Consider the following 6,795-nt stretch of genomic DNA (forward strand, 5'->3'; position numbering starts at 1 on the left):
TAATAATTGGATGCTACCTTTGCAAAACAGTTTACAAAGGTGTACTTGAGATTACTGTTCGAGAATACACTACGCTTCAATGTTAACAAAACTTGCAGTCAGCGTACAGGTGCATAATTTATTTTTATTTTTTTGTCGCTTTTGTAAATGTAACTCCCTCTGTAATATACTTTACCGTTCGTATACAGCAGCTGTCTGTATTTAATATAAAACCTAACTAATTACATGTGGAGTAAAATGTAAGTTAACAAAACACGTACTTTCATATCCAAAGACTTGGGTAGTGATTTTTGATGAGTCCTTGGTCTACAGGGGAAAGAAGTCTGGCCACGCACAGTGCCAGGTGAAAATAGTCCGGTCATGCGCAGTACGCAAAGTAGGAACATTTGACTGGTAGCATAAATTGACGTGACAGTCGTTTTTTTTTAATAATAATAAGTAGGCCTACAGTATATATTTAAAAATATATATTAAATTATAAAGACAAATAGGAACCCAAGCTAGGCATTCAATTAACGCCAGCCCCAGAACAAGCAAGTAAGACAGCGGGTGCTGGGGTTTGAACAGCAATAAGAATATTAGTTTATTTATTTTTATTTTATTTTGCCGTTCAATTGCGTATAAATTTCTTGCGAGTTTAATTTAGTCATTAACTAAGATAGGGCATATCTTTCGTGTAACTGCTACACACTACTGTTACGGTTTTTGCCATAGAGAAATGGTTTATTTACATTTGATCTTTTGATGAATTGGTTTTGTTTTTGGGCAAGGCGCATTGAAGCAGTGCCTACCACAAAATTTTCCTGTCAGGATAACTGAGGAAGTCAGCGCAACACATTCGGTCACTTTTTTTTTTTTAAAGTAACAAAAACGCTTCTTCACTGCCAAACACGAACTACTTTGTGTAATGGCTCCGGTATAGGATACTGACCTTAGGTTTAGGGTTTCGGTGTGGAGAGGATTATTCGTTGTTTTAGTAACAATGATATGATAACCAATCAGAGCGCGGTGTCCTGACAGGAACATCTGGTGTTACCTTTGTAAGGACAGTGCATACTGACAAACTTGAAATCCCTTCTTATTGCAGGATGCGGATGTTTTCTTTATTTTGGCTGTTCGGTCTCTGCTTCGCTGATGAATGCCAGCAATTTCCAGATGGTAACTGTTTAATTTGTGTGTTCTTGCTAGTTCAAAACAATTCGCAGTGATGTTTTTAACGGTTGCTAATAATTTGTGTATGTATGACTAATCGGTGAGATGACGGTCAATAGCGTGGAATGAGTAATTCACCTTTTTGAAATAATCAAAAATAATTTTACCTATATATAAGATATATATAATATGATTATATATATATATATATATATTATAATATATATATATATATATATATATAATATATATATTTAATTTAAACACGACTGTGAAATCCTCGTGGCAGCAGAATGACTGAGTTTTTCTTTCAGTCTTGGTATATCTGTTGAACAAAGGTTGTATTATTATTTTTAAGTAGCTGATCAAATCATTGGGATAATAATGGTTGACCTATTTGTTAACAAATTGCCAACCTCGCATTATATTTGAAACATAACGGCAGTAATTCCGTGTGATACCGGTAAGTAGTGACACACTGGCACTGATTTAAACAGCTGCTAAATGGCAAATTCTGAATAAACACCTCCGCTGCGTGTAGGTCCCTGCTTATATAGAAGTCCATCTTAATGTTCGGTTTATGCAGCTGTACACCTATATTCGTTCGTTTTAACTGCATTCGAAATACTATTCAAACACATGCAGCTATCGTATTCACGTGTGTAGTTCAGAATTCAGCATTAGTTTGAAAAACTCAGAGACTGGATGACAAGCACATTTTAAAGGTAGAATAGTGGGTGGGTGCACGATTAAATAATTCACACCGACATATTCGTGTTTGTTTCCAGTGTGTTTTTTGTTTCTCTGAAGTGCACTGGGCTAGTTTAGTTTAGACGCTCTCACAGGTGTAGAAGGTGATATATAATTGCATGTTGTAGTGCTCTTTAGTAGAGAACACATTTCTATGTGCCATGCTGATCTCAAACTAAGTTAAAATAAGTTTCAAGGAAGTGGCAAAAGTGGGGAAAAAAAAGAATTGAAACCCAAGCATCATGAGTGACCTGTGGCTGACCATTAGTTCATTTTGTGCAACCTATTTTTTCTGCTTTTAATATTGTTCCCAGTAGACGAGGACTAGAAAGACAAGGTCCTGAGGATTGCATTGTTTTCTTCACAGACATCAATGCTGCTCGGCAGGGGATTGCAGCTCAGTCATCACTGCATAATGCTGCTGGAGTACCTTCCCATGCAGTTAATGGGAACAGAGATGGAGTCTATTCTAAGGGGAGTTGCACGCACACCAACCCTGACTTCCCCTCCTGGTGGAGAGTGGACCTGAAAAACACCTATGAGATCTCCGCTGTGATCGTCTTCAACAGAGAAGACTGCTGTGCGGAGCGCCTTCTGGGTTCTGAAGTCTGTATTGGTGAGTCTCTTGATAGAAATGGAACCAACAGCCCCTGTTAGAATGCCCTTCAAATAATCCCTGTATATCAGAACATATACTTTAATGTAATGGGCTTCCAGTGTTTATAAAATGAGACTCCTAAAATGATACGCCCTGACTAGCTCTGCCACTGGTGTGCTTTTAGCACAGCATGCTGGTTTCAATATTGTGAAGTACTCTAATGTACCTTCAGAGTGGCTCCTTACAATATTAATGATTGAAAGGTAGAAAATGTATCAGGTTGCAATTTGGAGCGTGTTCTTATCTAAACAAGGATTCAAATTGGTGACCATTTCAGATACATTGTAAAGTCTCATTTGGCTTGCATTTTTACAGTTCTTTCCAGATGTGGAACCATCGCTTCAGTGTCTCCAGGAACTGTCCATACTATCTGCTGCTTTGGGCTTAAAGGTCGCATGCTGACTCTATGTGAAGTAGAGAGTTATTGTTTGCCTGTCCCTGAGTGCAGACATTTTACTAAGTGTATCTTACAGGCATTTTACATTGCATAAAACTAACGCTTTCATAGTATGTACACAAAGTATAATTATTTTGTATCTAAAGGATCCTTGACAGAAGTCAAATATCTTCTACAGCAGTGGTTCTCAAACTTGTTGGGCCACACCCCCCTTCCTCTTCTCTCTGGTATTTGACCCCCCCCTCTCACACACACACACGTACATATACTGGTAAAAAAAATCCAACATGCCTGCGGGTTCTCTGTATGTCACTGCTGCAGCCACTGATCCATCGTAGTAAGAGCGAACTTAACACTTTAAATTAGTTTACTGATTGTGACCAACGTTTCCTACATAGGAAGCTAATAAACAACATACATTACCAGATGGCAGCAGACTTAATCCAAAAATATGTAAGCTTAGAAGACACCAGTCAGATGAAAAGCGGCATCTACAAACTTTGACATGCCTGGAGGTATCGGCATAAAGATTGGTTTTAAGTTAATATATACCGTATAACGAAAAATTTTGGCTGATTTATATGTTGGATTTTTTTCACAACACGTTCACACAAAAATCACAGCTTTGTATTTATACTTTTAATTCCAGAAACATTTAAATTAATGTTTACTTAATTAAATATGTCTGCTAACCCGTAATGGAGGGTGGACTTGGGTTCTAGGTATTCTGTTTCAGTTGTCAAGGTCGGAAACAGAAAGGACTGCTGCTCAAACCATCTGAAAGGAGCTGAAGTTCATGTTGGAGATTCACTGTTCAGCAATGGCAATGCCAACTCCAGGTAAAATGGTTAACATTCTGCTTGCAATAATGTTAAAGGGATTTATTTGCTGTATCAATGGTAACTTTCTCTCCAGTACAGCATTTGGCTTTAAATGGAATGTACAGTGTTTTTGATGTGTGAAGGCTAATATAAACTTGATCCCTAAAACTATTGTTTTGTTTTGAATAGACTGAAGACCTGGCCTTTTTTCTGTTTGTCTTATCGAAAGCTCTCCTTCCTACCCAGGTGCGGTACTATAACTTCTGTTTCACCAGGATCTGTTCACACCATCTGCTGCTCTGGGAGGAGTGGGTGGTATGTTAATGTTTTCATCCCTCAGAGATCTGAGCACCTGACACTGTGTGAAGTGGAGGTGTATGGAGTACAGTTTGGTGTTTGCCAGCAGTCCCCAAATGGTAAGTGCCTTGCCTGCTCTTGATAGAAGTAGATCTTGATCATTCTCATTCCGACATGTCCTTTGTTTGACTTGGAGAAGTCTGACTAGCTTTTTTTCAAGACTCTTTGGTATGCAGTTTGTTGCTGGGGGACACTCAATGTAGAATCCAGTATACACTACAGACAGCCTTCAATCTAAATCTATTTGAGGTAGGGATGTTTGTATTTGCATGGTAGTTTTTTTAAACCCTACATGCTAAATGTGTTATCGTCATTCCCAGGGTTAGACGGAAGTCGGCCATCTAGAAAGGGGGCAGAGCTATGGTACACTAAATCATTGACCCGGAAGGAAAATGATGTGGCAGCAGCGGATTGGAGGAGCGGTTGCACTCGTTAGCCAAGGGGTCATGAGGCCAGCACTAAACCCAGACAACACTGTCCCTTGGTCACAAATAAATTGTAAATCACCACGAGCACTGTAGCACTCACTCTGGACTTGTGAATGTGTGTGTCTTTGTGTGTGTTCTACTATGTTTATTCATTTTGAACTGTCTTATTTCGGGACTGCAACTCATTGTTTTGAAACAGTGCAACACACATTACTGTGAATTGCCTGGGATTATTCTTTGTGGTCGCCAGACCAGGATTATTACAATAAAACCTCTTTGGGTCATGAATTTTGTCATCTGTCTTCTGTTTCACAATCACATCATCACTATACCTGTGCACTGCAGACCACTTTGCCACAGTAAGGTATGGTTAATATAGGCACAAAACTAAAATCTGCCCAATATAAGACATCTGCCACGTTGCTACATGGGCCTCTTCCAAGATCTTTATTAGCATTACAACTTCAATGAGTCTAGCTTTCAACCCAATTGTACTTTGCTTCTGTGTCTTCTTCTACTAACTTCTACCACCACCCTGTTGTCTTAATTCTTTGGAAAGGTTCAACTTGTGTGTGGATTTCATCATAAGAAGGTAAGAAGACGAAGATTACCTGTAATATGGTTTCTTCGTAGGATGATGAACTCCACACACCTATATCCCACCCTCCTTTCCCCTCTCTTCTCTACTGTGCTTATTTTTTAAATTTGGACAATGATTGATTATGACGTGGGCTTATATGGAGGAAGTGATACGGGCGTTGGCACCGAAAAGGATTACATCAATGATCTCTGGGTAAGAGATCAGTTTGGTCCTCCTGCCCAAGCAACATGGAGACCAGGAGCAGCTTGTGTGTGGCGTTCATCATCCTGCAAAGAAACCGCATTACAGATAATCTCCGTCACCTCTTTTGCCACAGAGACAGCAGAAACTGTGGGTGTATGTGACTTGGTTACCAGGTAGGACTCCATTCAGGAGTCGATGATGGAGAGGAAATGCAGAGAAAATTCTGGAAAGAGTTTTATAAAATGACAAGACCAAAAAAAAAAATGAAACAAAAAAAGGTTACAATATGAAAAATAAATGCATTTTACAATTTAGAAAACAGGATGGTTTTCTTGCTCTTGTAGAATAAATCAGTTGGTAACTTCTCATTTTGTTTTCATCTCTGGGGGAAAAAAACAAAACAATTTCCAACTACTATGGTAATTAAAAAAAAAGAAAGGGTACACAGCCTGAAACCAGTAAATACACACTGTACATTTCCATGCAAATAATAAGGAATTAAATCATTTGCATGTGTCTTGCCTTAAACGAGTGCACATAGTATTTACTGGTATTTAAAATTCCAGTTATAAAAACCTTAAATAAGCCTCATCTCTTGTTTGGACCCTGGACTATTAATTGCAACTACCAGTAAATAAAAAGTCCTATTGATGTACATAATATTTATCAGGTTAGACAAAAATCTTAGTCTTAGGTAAGGGAAGTTTGTTCATGGTTGAGATCAGGTGTAACATCCGAAAAGGCCTATAATGGTATAATGATGGTCTGAACTTAATAATAAACCACCAGCTCTATCCGCAGTAGAATAACAATCACAACCCTAGATGCAGTAACATGCATTTAAATATTACAGTGAGGGTCTCATGCTCACAATGCCTGTTTTATTTCTGCATCCTAGTTGACTGGCCTTTTTCCAAATTAAACTACCGAGATTTTAAAACAAAACTGACTCATGCTGCACTTGAACTATCATTGTTCTCCAGTTTGAAGTAATCATTGTCTCATCCTGACATTAAAAAAAAAACAACAAAAAAAAAAACATTATACCAGACATTTAGTGTGTGTAAAAAAAATGTTTAAATTATCTTTTTTGGGACCAGTTAGGAGATGGGAATAGTCTAGTATTAACATTGTTGAAAATCGAGTATTGCACGTAATATAGTAATAATATTTCTCAAGAACAGGCAAAGCACAGCCCTCCTAGTTTACAGAGTGAGAGTCTCCTGTGCGTTATTCTGGGTTTGGGACCCTTCTCTAGAAAATCTACCAGAGATTAAGTAAATTTGTTTGTTAGTTTAAACTTTGGCAACATATCCTCCAGAAATAATCAGAATCTATAAATAATAAATGTTTTTTATTCCGATTGGTATCTATACTGCCTGCGATAGCTCAGTTGGTAGCCTAGTGGAAATACATGGGTATGCTTAGGTTGCTGGCTGAAATCTGTC

At 38.1% G+C, this 6,795-nt stretch overlaps 1 pseudogene; it reads left to right on the top strand.

Moving 5' to 3' along the window:
• The first annotated feature begins 376 nt into the window (after nt 1-376).
• On the top strand, nt 377-6,249 carry LOC121313918 (annotated as a pseudogene).
• The last annotated feature ends 546 nt before the right edge of the window (nt 6,250-6,795 follow it).

This window comes from Polyodon spathula, chromosome 4, assembly GCF_017654505.1.
Source record: "Polyodon spathula isolate WHYD16114869_AA chromosome 4, ASM1765450v1, whole genome shotgun sequence".
Lineage (NCBI taxonomy): Eukaryota > Metazoa > Chordata > Actinopteri > Acipenseriformes > Polyodontidae > Polyodon > Polyodon spathula.